Source organism: Diabrotica undecimpunctata, chromosome 10 (assembly GCF_040954645.1).
Source record: "Diabrotica undecimpunctata isolate CICGRU chromosome 10, icDiaUnde3, whole genome shotgun sequence".
NCBI lineage: Eukaryota > Metazoa > Arthropoda > Insecta > Coleoptera > Chrysomelidae > Diabrotica > Diabrotica undecimpunctata.
In genome coordinates, this window is record NC_092812.1 from 59,492,181 (window position 1) to 59,510,711 (window position 18,531).

At 34.0% G+C, this 18,531-nt stretch overlaps 1 protein-coding gene across 4 annotated transcripts in view; it reads left to right on the forward strand.

The window, feature by feature from the left end:
* Positions 1-18,531, forward strand: part of LOC140451879 (uncharacterized) — a 135,556-nt gene that overhangs the window by 90,446 nt on the left and 26,579 nt on the right. The gene's annotated exons all lie outside the window — the stretch shown is intronic.

Sequence of the window (18,531 nt, forward strand, 5' to 3'; positions counted from 1 at the left end):
TAGTTCTTTATAGCACTCCACCCATCTATTCAATACGTCCTTCTTTTGTATTTATTATATGTCCCACCTTATTCTTACATATGTCCTTACTAACAATTTTTCACAGTCTTTCAGTTAACGTCAACTATAAAAGAATATTTAGTGTGGTAAAAGTTACAGAATTGTTTATCTAACACTGATTTTATTCAGTATGATGGTAGGACTTTTACGATATTATTTTCCGTACAATTTATATAGGTAGCGGATATATTTTATAATTTTTGGGTAGCTAGGTAGTTTGGTCCATTCATCATCACATTTAAATTTAATTTTTATTTCATGTAACATTCTCTCTTTAGCTTCATTTATTTTCTTTTCAGTCTTTATGTTTTCTTTTCTTTGGTTTTAAGTTTTCACTTGCGTTTTTAATTACTGCTTGTTTTATATTTCCCCATGTCTGATCAATGTTATAGCTATTTTTTATTTAATTCAGTAAGAGATTTTACAGTTTATTCCTTTGTTTGTGGTTCCCTTAATCCCTTATAACACGTCTTGTAGCTTTTTGCCAATTTTCAGATACAATTTTTGATATGGAGTCAGAGTTGACGAATATCTTGAAGTTTAGATGTTGTATTATTTTTCGCAACATATCCCTCTATTTAAGCCCAGCTTAGTTCTATGGGGTTAAGTTCACAGTGATAAGGTGATAATCGCAACACTTTAACTCCATTTTCTTTTGCTATTTCATCTACACTAGACTATTCACTTTGGTAAATATTATTTGCATAGCTGCAATAACTCTTTTTTAATAAACCTTCTACTGGCACTACTATTTCTTTGGTACCTATTCTAGATTTGGCTAATCCAAGAGTTCTTGCTTTTGATCGGTAATAAATCTATCATTTGACTGAAATATTCCTCAAAAAATATCAGCAGTAGCCTTCATGGTAGTCGTTCGTAGGCTTTAAAATAAAATCTAGCAAATTTCCATCAACAAATCCTTCATCTCCTCCAATATTAGTGATAATTAAACGGCGACCTTTACCATTTGGAAATTTTAAACCCGAAGACAAACCTTCTATAATTGCCTGACGAGCATTTGTAACCATTTTATCTTACCATTTTTTTTACAAAATGCCTTTCATTTATCCACGTTTCATCTAAAAAAATATTTTGCCTTCTTTCCTCAATTTTCGAATTTTCCTTAAATATTGCCTCCTCCAAGAAATAATTTCTTCTTTCTCAATGAGCGTAGATTTTCTATTGTTATTCTCATAAACGAATCCTAATTCACGTAAAATTCTCTACAATTTATCTCTTTTAATGTTTGGCAAAGATTCGTCTTCATTAACGTCTACTAAAAGTTTATCCAAAGTAGGAATCTTTTTTTTTTGTAAATAAAATGAATGAACTCTTCTTCGAATCGATTATTTCACAGTATCTATATGAATGGATTTTCTCCCTGTTTACGTTTAAGGTGCTTTTGTAATACTTTCTCTCTTTCGTTGCTTTAAAAGTCTATAAATAGTTGCTTCTCCAACTCAGGTCATATCTGAACACTTAGAAACTATACTCCGAACAGTACTTGTAAAATGTTCATGTACAAGAGCATCATATACATTTAACACTAAAGTTTTCATCTTCTTCTTCACTGGCCTTACAACTCGGGATTAGTCTTCGCCGCATCCACTATCCCCTCCATCCTCTAAGATATTACGCTTCTATTTCCCATTGTTGTACCCCAATTCTAGATAAATCGGCTTCAACATCATCCTTCTATCTTTTTCTCGGTCGGCCTACTGATCTTCTACCATCTGGTCTTTCAAAAAACACTGTCTTTAACACTCTGTCATCCTCTGATCGTACCACGTGACCTGCCCATCTTATTCGGTTTGCCTTGATATGTTTAACTATGTTTTCAGTTCCATACAGAGTCACCAACTCAAAAAGTTTTGATTGGCATGGTTAAATGACATGTACATTTTACAGGAGTAAAATTAGACGTTTGTGACATTTTTACTACACAAGTTCACTTATTAATATTGATCTTGACGTGACAACGTCTTAAATTAGGTTGTGGCTCGGAGTCACTCATGAAAAAGTGTAACGCTCGCTCACGTCTGTTACGATGAGTCACCGAACGAGAGAGAGGCCCGCCGAACCGGCGAATGCCTTGCGTCTCTCTCCCACTCAAACATGATCGGTCCGCTGCGCGAGCAGCACTAGAGAATTAGGCGCGTTGAATCGGTGCGTGCTTGTGTCTCTGTCTTTCTCGAGCGTTCTTGGCGTTGGATTACACATTACAGCAGAAACACTTCCTTTCATTTCATATTTCTCCTATCATCGTCCTATCCTCAACAAAATCACTCAAATAGAAATTAGTTAAGTTTAAGTTTACATGTACAATGTTTTAGTAAACAAAATATATTTCTATAGTTAAAATTTGTGCAATTCTTATTTTCATTCAATTCCTTGTTCCTATTGTGCAATTTAATAATATTCATATCAATAAATATTCTACCGAGAAAAAGACGTTGTCACGTAAAATCTTCGCCCGTAAAACCGACTTTACAGGCAACCGATTTTTTTATTATAGAAATAACAATTCTGCATGCTACAAGCAAGGAAATTTACAAACACAACTTGTAAATCTTAACTAAAATGATTCACAATCTGCAAAACACGTTCTGGAAATTTGAATCCTTTCTAGAGGTATTAATCCGCTAATGAACAAGCAGAATTGCTTATTAAGAGGACGAAGAAGAAGAAAAGAACAATAAGGATTTTTGAGACATGCTTCACTACAACAATATAGATATAATCAGTGGGTAAATAAATGTGCCTGTTTATTAATTTTCTTTTGATAGTGCTATGCAAAAAATCGACTTAAATTCGTTGTTCTATTACAAAATTTAACAGATCATTTGATAACCCGCTGTTTTTATTTTCATATTCAGAGCCGTCACTGTATATGTGATATGGCTAGTAGCTATAAGGCAATTTTAAAATGTGATCTGACAAGTAGTCTGTCAGCATAGTTGCAAAAGTACTTGATTCAAGACCACCATGGATTTTATCCCAACGATAGCAAGTAACATTCACATTGAGCAGATTATAAATTGTGTAATTGTGAAAACGTTCTGTTTTATTGTAGATAGCACTAGTTTTATGCATAGATGCAAATTTTACTCCTTGTATATCCACATAAGGACCGTCATATTTCCTTGAGTTTTAAAAGCTAGTATAGCTTTTTCTTTAGATTATCGTACCATCTCTTTTCGCTCTTGGTGAGAGTTATAGATGTTGTTGCTAATATTCTCAATTTTGTGACCAATGTAAATACCACTCGCTTTTCATGTCCGATGACATAATTGTCCAGAATCGTTTAAACATATCATTGCTTTCGCCGTTATTAAATAGTTGCCATTGATATACAATATTGTGCGAATTAATGAAATCATTGTGACATTTTTTAATATTCATATTTGGCAATACTGTCTACACATTTACAGCTGACCAAGCATTGAAAACATAACCTTATTTTTCCCTGCCTTTTATTTGAAGGTGTTTTAGGACATTTCCCACTAACTTTGTGTTGTTTTGTACTATTTTTTTTTGTTTTCGGTAATTTTATTAGTGAGTTTGTTTCGTTTAATTTCATCATGGATATTACGCCTAGGAAGCGTAAAAAGATTATCACGTTAAGTGAACATACTTCTATGTCACAAAGAGAAATAGCAAGCACGTGTGGAGTGAGTTAGGGGGTAGTAAGCAAGAAACGGGATCAATGGATGTGAAAAGGTTAGAAAAATGCGAAAGAAAGAGAAAAACAACACCAGCAAATGAAAGATTTTTACTTCGAAAGAGCAAATTGGACCTAAGAAAAACAAACCAAGAGCTTCAACAAGATCAGGTGAAAAAGATTTTTGGAGAATGGTAGAAGGGCAATGCGTCCACAGAAAAAACAGCTTCTAACTAAACAAATGAAGAAACAAAGACTAATTTGGGCTAAAAATACTCTAATTGGATTGTAGAAAAACATCCAGCCAAAAAAATGTTTTGGGAATGTTTTTTATACATGGGGGTTGGATCTTTGGTACCAATCGAAGGCATGATGAACAGCCAAAAGTACAAATCCATGTTGGAACAGCGTTTGGACACACAACTCCAAAAATGTAAGCCCTAAGGAGAAGCGATTCTTCAACAGGCCTCCCTGTCACAAGTCAAAGCAAATCATGGATTTTTTCAAAAATAAGTAGTTAATGTTTTAGATTATCCCAGTAATTTGCCAGACCTCAACTCCATTAAAAATTTATGGGCCGTTTGCAAAGCTAGACTACGCAAAATCGACTGTACTGTAAAAATAAAAATGATAGAAACGGCCATTTATGTTTGGTTTCGAGATGAATGATATCTGGGAACTGTCAGAAGCTCGTACAATCTATGCCAAAACGGGTAGAAGCAGTAGTTGCAGTCAAACTGGGACATATTTTCTACTAAATGATGTAAGTTTATCTTTATATAGTTTTGTCAAAATATAATTTTTTTCTAAATAAACTGTTTTCTCATTAAAACAGCCCATGATTTCATTAATTTGCACAGCACTGTATTTACTGACATTTTTAACATTATAAAATTTACCTCGTATTTTCATATTTAACAAATCGACTGTAAAACAATATGTTTTAAAAATTCTCGTTATTAAGAGTATGATGAGAATTCACGTGTGTCACTCTCTGTAAATCTGCGACATTATTGTTTGGTACAAATAGGGCATAGAATATATAAATTACATATTAGTATCATACCATTAAAGTCATTAAACCAACTGAAGCAGAAAAATCAATATAACTATTCAGGACAATAAAACCTTGTCAAAAATAACATGGAACATATGACACACACCAGTCACACTACTTAAGTTGCTACATATATGCAAATCTTGTATTATTTAATAATTATAGGTATTTTTATGGTATCATCAACAAATTTTCTAGTAAATGATTTCAGTTTAGACTAGACACAACAGCTATTTTATTTAATACTATAAATAAATAGAACGAAACGAAATTATATGTCTCCATATCTATATAGAAACACTTTTTCTTTTTGCGCTGAAACAATTGTTCACTTTAGTATACACACAGTTGCAAAAATTAGATTTATGTCTACTTTTCAGTAAGAAATAAACAGAAAACTTACATATCTAAAGAATATTGGGATATATGAGATTTATTATATAAATTTAAGAAAAAACATTAGGGTGGGGGAATATCGACCACTGGGTAATATCGATTAATCTCAAATTTCATCTAATTGACGTCGCAGAGCAAAATGAATGCGTTATACGCCATAGGCACTTATGTCTAGTAAATTTGTGTTTTGTGGAAGATTTTTGAACACCGCTTAATCAGTTTAATGAATGACTTTCAGTCACTTGCTGAAACTCTTCCTTAGGATATTACACTCAAGAATGTACAAGATACTAGAAGAACTTAGCGGGTCCACACAATTCGGTTTTAAGGGAGGACTAGGAACAAGAGAGGCAATTTTATGTTTGAACACCTTAATACAAAACTGTTTAGATCAACGAAAAGATGTCTACCTCACCTTCATCGACTACGAGAAGACATTTGACAATCTTAAACATGATATCATGATGGAACTACTACATAGGGCCAACATGGACCAGAAGGAGATCAGACTTATTCAGAATCTATACTGGAACCAAATGGCAAAGGTGAGGATTGATCAAGACCAATATACGGATGAATTTGAAATCCAGAAAGGTGTCCGCCAAGGCTGCATACTCTCTCCGATGCTTTTTAATTTATATGTTGAAAATATATTTGCGGAAGCATTAGAAGACACGGAATTAGGCATTAAGGTGAACGGCATACCAATTAGCAACCTACGCTATGCGGACGACACAGTGATTATAACTGATAATTTGGAAGATCAGCAGTTATTACTTGATAGGGTGAATAGCATAGGTAAAAAATATGGCCTCAAAATCAACATTTTGAAAACGAAATATATGGTCATTAGCAGAAACCCTCCAGAAAACCCGATAATATGCATAGGTGACGATCGCATAAAACGCGTGAAAACTTTTAAATACCTTGGCACCACAATCAATGACCAATCGGATCCACAACAAGAGATAAAAACCCGAATACAAATGGCAAGACAAGCTTTTGTGAAATTCAGACCGCTCCTATGTAATCAAAACCTAAATTTCGAAATACGCTACAGAATGGTCAAGTGCTACATATGGTCCATCTTGCTTTATGGCATGGAAACGTGGACTTTGAAAAAAACATCTATCAACAAACTTGAAGCATTTGAAATGTGGTCATTGAGAAGAATGATGCGCATACCTTGGGTGGATAGAGTTCGAAACGATGACGTCCTTAAGAGAGCCGGCGTGGAAAGAGAACTCTTTGAATTAATTAAAAAACGCAAGATTGGTTACCTTGGGCACATATTGAGAGGAGCAAAATATGAAATACCACAGTTAATCCTACAAGGGAAGATCGAAGGTAGGAGAGGAGCCGGCCGCAAACAATTATCCTGGTTAAGGAATATTAAAGAATGGACAGGAATACACAATACAGGCGAGCTGTGTCACGCCGCCAAGAACAGAATTCTAGTAATGAGATAGTCGCCTACGCACTTTGGTGTATGGCATGTTAAGAAGAAGGAAGATTTTTACAAGATCCTACAATCGTATTTTAAGGTAAGGGCTCCTTTATTAGCTGAAGTCAGCATTTTAGTATTCACAATGCATGAAAACATATTTCTAGAATTAAGATATCACAAAATCATATAATTTCAGGTTAAGTGTTTTCTAAAAAAGTTCATGTCAACAATGAGCACACTTTTGGGTGTGCCAACGGGATTGATGTTACCCTAGTTGTGATAGGTCTCAGTTGATGTTATTTACTTCAGATGCCTTCAGATCCAAGTTTCCTTATGGAACTTTGCAAGACCGATTAAGAGGTCGTTTCGATGTCAAAAGAATTACACTAGGACGAAAAGCTGTCTTTACCAAGGAAGAGGAATCCAAATTTGTATCTAGAATTTTTGAACTGTCGAAGACATTTTTTAGCCAGAGCAAAACAAATTAAACATACATTTAAAATGGCAACGAAAATGTGTGGAAAAGACTGGTTTTTTCATTTATGCACTTGTCATCCAGAACTCAGTTTGCGTAAACAGAAGCAACAAGTTTGAGTAGAATTACTGCTTTTAATCGTAAAGAACTAAATATATTTTACCAAAACAAATTTGAATGTCATTAAATTTTTAATGTTGATGAGACGGGTATCGGTAATGTTCATATTACCTGTAAAATTGTTGCTGCCAAAGGCCAGAAACAAGTTGGTGCAATTACCAGTGGTGAACGAGGACAAACCACGACGCTAGTATGCGCTTTCACTGCCTCAGGTCAATATTTTTTTTATTTATAGAAGAAATCGGATGAAAGAAGGTTTGGACAAAAACGATCCTATTGGGGCAAAATACAGATGTTCCAAATCAGGGTGGATAACGGAACAACTTTTCTTGGAATAGTTGAAACATTTTCAGCGGCATGTTAATGCTTCTAAAAAGACCATTCAGGTCTTTTAGTGCTAGATAACCATACAACGCATTCAAGTCTGGCTTCCCACAATTTCATATTAGATATCACGTTTTTTCTCCACAAAAACAGCTTACTACCAGGAATGTGACAAGGATATAAAAAAAAAAAATGAGAAAATCAATACGACAGACGTTGCGGAACTTGTTAAAAATGCCTTTAATAGGGCTACATCTGTTGAGAAGGTTGTAAATGGTTTTCGAACCACAGGGAGCTTTCCCTTCAATCCCAATGTTTTTTGTGAAGAATAATTAATATCTATACCAGTAGTTGAACAATATCAAGATAATGTGTCTTCATTGCTCGATACACATCAAACACCATCGCAAACACCAGTTCCCCTGATGAACTACCAGGGCCCAGTGGAATCCAAAATAAAAAACTGAGACTAAAAGCATCACCATCATCAGAAGATTCTTTATCTAAACCAGAATTAGAGGAAGTTTCAGACATTGATCAGAGCGACGATAAGGATAAATCTGCGCAGCTCAAAAATGAAAGCTTGAAGTGAACTATGCCCTCTACCGGTACTACCAGTCAGTAGTTATACAAAAACCAGAAGCAGGCGAACTCAACACTCGACCATTTCAACATCAACACCATTAAAAGAACAATTAAAAAATAATAAGGAACAAAAAAAGCAAAAGAAGAATGAGGTTGAGAAAGTTAAAAGAACAATTGGAGCTACTAAAATAAAAACAGCAAAATTAGGCAAGAATAAATCTTATGTTGTGAAAGCACACCAAACACGAGAAAGCGAACTATGTGCAGTATGTTCGGAGTTTGGATCAAATGAATTATGGTGGAGATGTCGTTTCTGTGGTCTTTTTAATGAGAGGTACCCCGATCGCCCTACATCGAGCGCTTATTTGGGGAAGCTTCTTCAAAAGTTTAAACAAACAGGTAGTGTTCAAGATGTCAAACGATCTGGTCGACCAACAATTACGGTCTTTAGTGAAACACATACTCAATGTACAAAAAAATAAATGTTTGGGCAGGTATTTTAGGAAACCACATAGTTGGGCCTGTTTTTCTCAATACTATCTTAACAGGTGAAGTGTATCTGGAAATGTTAGAAAATGCAATTGAACCGTTAATACTTGAAATTCTGGAGGATGATCCAGATGAATTCGGCAACTTGGAAATAAAGTTTCAACAAGATGGTGCTCCTGCACACCATTATGGTGCAGTAAGACGTTACCTAGATGAGGAATATCGTGGTAGATGGATTGGACGACAAGGTACGATAGAATGGCCAGCTCTGTCACCGGACCTCACACCATTAGATTTTTTTCTGTTTGGATACTTGAAATCTAAAGTTTAGGCTACAGCACCCGACAATATTGACATTTTGAAACAACGAATTGTTGAAGAATGTAGGGCAATTTCCCCCGACACATTTAAACGAGTACGGCAAAAGTTTAGAAATATAATGCAATACTGTCAGGCAGTAGATGGAGCATATTTTGAACACTACTATAAGAACTGGTTGTTAAATATTTATTAATTAAATGAGAAGCTACAATTTTAGTATTTATTTAATTTATTCATCAAAATGAGCATAAACTCAAACAAAATTATTATGACTGAATAGGTATTTTTAATATCTTTCAAACGACGTATCACTTGCCATAAGGTCCCATTTAAAATTATCTGTCACAGTGGCGCTGTAACGTCATCTGTCACTATTACGTCACCTGTTATGACTAGTTGAGAAGCCTACGTCTGTTTATTACCTCTCTCCAAATTTCACTATTATAACCGTTCAAATGATACGAGGAGGGGAACGGACTTTTGACTAGCACTGTATACTCTATAATTATATTATCTTTGATTAAAACCCTTTGATATGTAACTTTATTTTCGCTATTACACTTTTACTTAAACACTCACTTATTCTCAATTTTACACTATCAATCATATATAACCACTTCAAACTTTTTTGTCTTCCATAATTTGTACATTTCTGCTTACTATAATTTCTTGACCTTTTTTCTTTTGGAACATGTACCATCACATTGTTTCCAAATATTCGAAGCCCACTAACATCAGGTTTACTATATGTCCACATTTCAAACGGTGCTTTGTTTAAACCAGAAGCCAAAGATCTATTTTATAAGTAAACAGTGTGTTTACAACTTCAGCCGAAAAAATTTCTTAAGATTGGCATCAAACAAAAGACACTTTGCCTTTTCTTCAATTGTCCGATTCAAACGTTTGGATACTTCATTTTTCGGGAGTGTAGCGATTGGTTTATTAATGTATAATACTATTTACACTTTAAAATTTTTTTGAACAAAATTCTCCACCATTGTCACTTCGAGATTTTTTAGAAGAAATTTTATATGAACAAACTTCGGCCATACTTTTAAAATTTTTAAAACAATTAAAAACTTCACTTTTTGTTTTAATAAAATAAATGAAGACCATTTTACTAAAATCGTCTGAGAGAGTGACAAAATATTTGGAGACACCTATGATCTGTTCTCCATATGTCGACATACATCAGTCTGTACAATCTCCAATAAACTACTGGTTCTGTGACCTTGCTGTGGATTCGGTAATCGGGTTCGTTTGCCCTCACAACAAACTATACAGTTTTGTTTTTGAATGTCAATTTCCCCATTCAAATTCAGTCCATCTACTATTCCATTTTTTAATTTATTTAAATAAACACTGGTTATATGGCCAAACCTTCTATGCCATGTTTCGTAATTGACAAATAAACAATTTTCAAAATCTTTATTAAACTTACTATTCAATTTGTATACACCATTCAGCCTTTTGTATTAGTTCAAAATTTTTGATAAATATTTTGCAAAAATGCTTTTCAAATTTAACTGAATTCCCATTCTCTATTAGTTTGCTAATAGATAAAAGCTTAGTTGTAAGTTTTGGAACACAAAGAACATTTTTGAACTACAATATAAAAATGATTCTTACCAACAACAGTTGTTAAATCCAAATCACATGAACACTTTACTTTGGCTGTGTTCTTGTTAGCAACTATAATGTCACCTGTATCACTCTTTTACTATTAATCCAATCTTCATTTGGCATTAAATGAACACTAGCTCCCGAGTGTCATGTTTTTTAAAGTCTCCATTGAGAAATGCGGTACTAAAACCATGTTTTTCGAATGTTTTAACTTCGCGCATTTATTTTTATAGTGTCTGGTTTGTTTCCAATGATAACGTCTGATTTTCTACAGATCTGCCTTTCTTGTCATTTACGCCGTCATCACTTCTGTGATTGGTGCTATTTTCAAACCGTCTGGTTCTGGTTCTGCTACTACTACCGCCACTTCCACGCAAACGCTCTACCAGTGTTATCAACATCACTTTCCGTGTCCAACAGTTTTGTTTTTACAACCGATCCACTCATTGTCAATTTTAAAACCAGTTTCACTCAATTTTTGCCCTTTTTAACTATTTGGTTCACACAACTTGCCATCGAACTACAATCTTTCAATCACGTTAAAATTAGAGTTCTCAATAAACTGATTTTTCACGCGTACCCCGAGTCATCAAACAACTTTTTTTAAAGCGTCCATCGAGTCATCGTTTTAAATGTATATACGACGGATCAAGCAAAAGAACCACCTTTACACGTGGACAAACCTTCTAGAACAAGATAATTTTGCAATGCTAATCATCTTAATTTTCGCGGCTTAACAACTTTGACACCGTAGACATGTAATTCACTACCATTCACAACCTTAACACTCATTAGTGTAGAACGTTTATCTATTTACCGACCTAAAAAAATTGTCTGGGCCACCTTCTTCTTCTTATGGTGCCGTGCACCTATAGTGCGTTGGCGAATTATCTTAAGGTCAGACGTCTGTCTTTTGCGGCATGCAAAAGTTGGCCAGTGTTAGTTACGCCTGTCCAGTTCTTTATATTTCGCAGCCACGACATTTGTTTGCGACCTACTCCTCTCTTGCCCTCAATCTTTCCTTGGATAATTAGTTGAGGGATTGCGTATTTTTCCCCTCTCAGGATGTGACCCAGGTATCCAATCTTTCGTGCCTTGATCAAGCTGAGCAATTCTCTCTCAGTATTTGCTCTTCTTAGGACTTCCTCGTTTCTCACCCTATCTGTCCATGGTATGCGGAACATTCTGGGCCACCATAACATGTTAAAACTTGTAAATGAAATGAATCAGTTGAGTATACAGTTAGGACTAACTTTATTTTGTTCCGAAAGTGAATACAATTTTGTTTAGTTGATATCAGTATCTTAACATTTTTAACATACGCCATTTTTTTTGGTCACTGATTTAGGTGATGTTTCCAAATACAGACAATATAAGAATTGAAACTATTTTAAATGGAGAATGCCATAATTTTTTTTATTTACTATAAGTGGATCAATTATAGTAGACAAAAAATTTATAAACTAACTTTATTAACTTTTTAAGTTAACATCTGAACACAGCGCCATCTAGTACACCATCAAATTATCAAACCTGTATAATGAAACTTTGAACACGCTCTATGAAGCAATAAGACGAAAACCGAGCAATAAGAATGCTCGGCCTGATGTTGCCAAAGTGGTGAAAGAAAACCTATAACGAAAGAAATGAATATAAAGAGCACTCATCCTATAGTCCTGATTTATTGCCTTGCGATTTTCATGTCTTTCGGCCACTTAAAAAGGCGTTAAAGGGTAATCGTTTTCAGTCGGACGAAGAAGTACAAAATCCCGTAAAAGAATTCTTAGAGTAACAATAACAAGAATTATTCAAGCAGGATATACATCGGTTGGTGAAATAATGAGATAAGTGCCTTAATTATAGTAGTCATTAATTGTAGATATGTTTGCCAATATTTTTTTTCTGGACCAAAGATGGTTTCATTGAACAAGCTTCGTAATTTCAAAAATTTGAATGTTATAGTAAATACCTATTTATTTCAACTTGGTAACAGCTGAATCATCTGAAGATTTATTTTCGTTTAAACGAATATTTAATAAATTACTTTTCGAATGCAGTTATTTACCAAGTATGTCATTAATAAATAATCTAATATTTCGACTAAAAAACTCAAGGTTATTGAATTATTGAAGGTTTAATTGAACATCATTGACGTCAATATTCTTTCTGGTTTTGAAGATAACTTTTACTAAGTATACTCGTGATTGGTAAAGTGCGAAAGATCAAAAAACTAAACACGTGGTGTTAAATTTTTTATAGACTTTTAAATGATGTCTGTCTACAAATATATGTTAAGTTAATGATGGTATTAAAGATTTGTGTATAGGCAGAAGAGTGGAAGACTATGAATATATCAACGAATGCTTTATGGTACAAGCTCCGGGGGTACCCCATGCTATTAAAATAGTTTTCAATAAAAAAAAAAGAGATAAACTGCAATAAACATATGAAATAGTGACATTTCAAATGCTACTTTTAACCTCAACAAAAAAATGTCTTTCATTGGAAATTTATGTTATGTTAATATGACCTATAATAATACCGATAATGTGTCTGGACAATATAACGGATTACAAAATTGCATTAAAGAAAAAAATAATATAGTATTGTACGTTCCTTGTATGAGTCAATCTTTAAATTAAGTGACGAGTGTAGCGTGGAAGAATGCACAACTGCAGCCAACTTTTTCGGATTTTTTTTTTGCAATTATATATGTATTTTTTAGCGCTTCAACTTATGGATGGCGTAAATTAGGTTGTCAAGATGTAAGTGTAAAAAAATTATCTAAAACAAGATGGTCATGTAGATCAGATGCTTCTAAAGCTTTTTGCAGCAATTTGGAGAGTATACATAATGCTTTCTACATACACAAAGATCTCTGAACTCACGAAAATATTGAAAACAAATTGATCAGGAACGATCCATTAAGAGGAAACTGTGCAGGAAATCCAGAAAAAATAAAAGGAACTATGTTAACGGAATGATAAAAAAATCAGAAAAGACTGCCCGTGAAAACGACCTAAAACACAGTAAATACTCCATGTTATGGAACTTGTAAAGAAAAATGTTGGAAAGTAGTAAACAAATCAAAGATAGACCAAGGGACATAATTAACTTAGAACAAGAAATAATACAAAGATGAAAAAAATACTTAGAAGAAGTATACGTCAAACACAAATAACACCAGACGTTTACGAAGAAAATAAAACAGAAGAATTAAGTAGAGATAGAATTTCAAGAAAGAAATACAAGATATATTAAAACACCTAAAAAATGGCAAAGCCTGTTAATTTTTATAACCTACCAATAAATTTAAAAACGCCGACAGAAATCAGTCAAAATGCTATAGAAAATATTTAACAAAATATGGTCTGAATAGAAGCCTAATCCGATCAAAATTGGACTAGGGATGCATTGTACATTCTTCAGCGTCGAAGTCAAATTTAAAAATCTTTGACATTATACACAACAATCATCATCATTCAATCTTCGCTTATCCACTGCTGGACATAGATCTCCCTCATAATTTTCCATCTATTTCGATCTTGTGCCTCTTGCATCCAATTCCTATGACAACGTTTTAGATCGTCAGTCCAACGTGTTGGTGGACGACCTCTGCTTCGGTAGGCATCATCTCTTGGTCTCCATTCCAGTATCCGCTTTGTCCATCTATTATCTGTCATTCGAGCCACGTGACCTGCCCAGTTCCATTTCAGTGTTGCTACTCTCTCTACTGCATCAGCCACTCCTGTTCTTTGTCGTAGCTGGCGATTTGGGATCTTCTCTCGTAGTGAAACGCCCAACATAGCACGCTCCATCGCCCTTTGACACACACGGATCTTTGAACTGTTCTCCTTGTAATGGTCAACGTTTCCGCACCGTAAGTTAACACTGGCAAAACACACTGATTAAACTTTTTCTTTTAAGGCATATTGGTATATCAGACGATTTGAAAATATGGTTCAGCTTGCCGAAGGCTGCCCAAGTCAGTCTTATACGACGGAGAAGCTCAACGTTTTGGTTATCTTTTCCTATGCGAATCTCATGACATAAGTATTTATAGGCCATTGCCTGGTCTATGGATCTTGTTCCTACGCAAATATCTTCTCTGACTACAAGATTTGTCATCATCTGGCTTTAGATATATTTATTTTCAATCCCCCTTCTAGCGAGGAAAGGTAGAGCTGATTTAAAAGTTCTTTGGCCTCATCTATCCTATCAGCTATTAGTACAATATCATCTGCAAACCTTAGATGGCTAAGCTTTTCTTCGCAATGCATACACAACAATGCATTACGCATAATCTCTGGAGGTTATAGAACAACTCCTGTTGCAAGCCTCGAGTGGGAACTTGGAGAGCCATCATTACATGAACGACGGAAATTACTTAGTCTATCGTACGCTTCAAAACAATCATCACTACAACCTGACAACCCTTTTCTTACTCAGTCATCGTTATCAAATATCAATATAAAAACACATTTACCATTTCAATTAAGGATCAAAAACATTTTAAACTCTATTGAAATTTTTAACTTTCCCTCAATACATTCAGCAAACGTAAACACGCCACCTCCCTGGTTAATACCTTTGTCTACTTTAAATTTAGAACTATCATCATATCAAATCTGAAACTAATCCACAAATATTTATAAGCAATTATAATAGAATACTTTCTTCTTTCCCTGAATATATCCAAGTTTACACAGATGCATCTAAAACAACTTCTAGTGTAGGAGCATCATTTGTTATAAGAGACATAATAAAAAATTTCAAATTTCCCACAGAATCTACTGTGATAACTGGAGAAATGTATGCAATATACAGAGCTCTAAATCACATACAAACAGTCAGACCAGATTAATTCCTTATTATTACTGACTCAATTAATTCCCTGCATATACTGTCAAAAATGTACACCTGCAACCCGATTGCTAAATTAATTAAAAACAGGATGCAGCAGCTGGAAAACAAAACATTAGTCTTCGTGTGGGTACCATCACATATATCCATTAAAGGAAACGAACTAGCTGATAAAAATGCTCGAGAAATACCAAATTCCCCAAATATCAGACCGATAATAAAACCATTAGCAGAAGATCTCAATCCGTACTCTAAATAAAAGCTGATATGTAATTGGACTAAATGTTGGGAAGAAAAATCCTCAAAGTTAAAAGAAATTAAACCAAATTTTGGACAATGGAGTAATAACGTCCCTAGTCGTTTCCTTCAGGTTGTATTAACCAGAATCCGATTAGGATACAGCAAACTCACACATGAATATCTCATGAAGAAGGAACCTCAACCAAAATGTACGAGTTGTGACGTGCCGTTAACAGTGAAACACGTATTAACAGAGTGTCCCAAATATAGTGCTGAAAGACTAACTAATAAAATTCCATCAGTTATAGGAGATATTTTTAGTGAGTGTACTAGTGAAAATATTGTGAAATTTTTCAGAGACTGTAACTTATTGAACCACATATAAGTATGTTATTTATTTGTTATTTGTAATCATTATTGTTTACATTAAATCCATCCTCTAATAACCAATATGGTTGATGCGGCTGCCTTTAAATAATAAAAAAAATATGGTCTAACGAAGAACTATTAAACGAATGGAACGTTCGTGAAAAAGGATGATTTAATAAAATGTGAGAATAAACGAATAAACACTACTGAGGGTCACTTACGTCAAACCACAACGTAAACACCAAAAAAGGAATTATAAAATCAGCATATGACAGACCCAAAAACGCCTGTTCTAATGAAAATGCATTTCAGTTTTATGAGTTTTTTTTGTATTAAACCCATTTTTGTAGCTGATTCTTTGAATGCTACATACGCCTCTCGTACAGCGTTTTCCGTTATCCCAACAATATTGATATCATCAGCATAGGCAAGGATTTGCACTAATTTATTATATATTGAACCAATGGTTGTGATTACTGGCATACCTATTACTTTTTCGAGAGCCAGATTGTACAGTATACAGCAGAGAGGGTCTCCTTGGCGCAGTCCGTTATTTATTTTAAAAGGTTCAGACAGTTCCCCCTGAATTCTTACATACATTTAAATTTTTCAATAGTTAATTTTGTTAAATTTACCAACTGATTTGGCATTTCTAGCTCTTTCATTGCTTTGAATATCTCTTCTATTCACAGAGTCGTAGGGTACTTTGTAGTCTATAAACATGTGATGCATATCAATGCCATATTCCAGTGTTTTTTCTAAAGTTTGTTTGAGGGTTGCAATCTGATGAATTATCGATTTACGACCTCTGATAATACCATCCTAATATTCTCCTACTATCCGTTCTGCATATGGTGCCATACGGTGACATAGTACTGTGAAAAATATTTTATACGCTGCAATTAGAAGCGTAATTTCTCTGTGATTAGAGTATTCAAAGATATCTGCTTTTTTGTGTATGATGCAAAGTATTCCAATATTCCAATTATTGGGGAGGGATTTCTTTGTCCATATTTCTTTTATAAGCTGCTGTAATGCCATTATGGTATCGTGACCACCTTCTTTATATAGTTCATCTGGGATATTATCTATTCCGGGTGATTTGTTTCTGGCTAGTTTTTTAACTGCATCTTTAACTTCATGAATTGTTGGTGTTCCTCTTCCCTCTCGTCTGTTCATCTTACCTCATCTCTTTCATCTTCCAGGTGTTCTTCTTCCTCCTCTATATTAAGTGCCTGGTTAAAGTATTCCACCCATTTATTCAATACATCTTTTCTTGTTGTTAATATGTCGCCATTGTGACTTCTGCCTTGTCTTGTTATTGCCTTGAATTCTTTGCTGTTGATGTTAACTTTCTTATAAAATGCTCTGAATTCTTTCTCTCTGTTGAGGTTTTCTATATATTTAAGTTCCTCATTTAAGTGTTTTCGTTTTTTTCTTTTGTGTATCCTCTTTTCTTTTCTTCTCTTTGCCTGGTAATTCTCTATAGTTGTTCTAGTTTGTCAAATAAGCATCTTTCTCTACGCTTCATTTTTTTCTTTTGTTTCATTTTTGCATTTATCGTCAAATCACAATTTTTGGGGGCACAAATTTCTGTTTCTATCTTATCTTTCGCTGCTGCTTCAATGTCTTCCTTTATTCTTGTAAGTAGGGTAAATGAAAAGCTGATGAAAAAACACACTTAAAAAAACAAAACTTTCTATGACCAATAAGAAACAAGATAGCACTTTCTTTGTCTTAAAACCATATTTCCATTGTTTATTAACATTGAGCTGAAACTTGAACAGATTGTAAACGAAGATCTAAATTTTATGATCCAACTTATAAATGATATACACAGTGAAGGAGTAAAGTTAAACCAACACATTAAAGTGATGGTACTTGTAAAATACCGCCACGGAAAAGTGGAGGGGAGAACTGTCCGTTGCAATAGCTCGGCTTGTTTCTTGTTATTGGTCATGGAAGGTTCTGTTTTTTTTTTTGGAAAGTGTGTTTTTTCACGAGATTTTCATTGAATCTACTTACAACTGTGTGACATAAACAATATAGTTATTATAAATGTTTAGAAGCTAAAAAGTCAGCCCTTTTTTAATATCAAACTGTTTTTAATAACAAATTTAATAAAATGTAGAAGTTTTTAATATGCCTTAAAACTTAAACCTCAAAGAATTGATTGCTATTTACAAAATACCTCTGGAGTGACTGTTTGGACAAGTACAGTTGTTTAAAGAATCGCTCTCCGGGATAAACAAATTGAATAACTTATAAAGTATTTGGTCCATCCGTATGAAATTTACGACACTTTAATAACTCATTAACAGCCATAATAATTTGAGTAGTTGTATTACATGTATAAATTACTACAAAAATAACGATTTTTTACAATTACCTCAGTCAATTAATTATGTATTTCAATTTGGAAACCACAGAAATGAAAGTCTTCCAAAAAATAACAAACCAGACTCTAAGAGACAGAGTAAGAAGTGAGGAAATACGAGCGA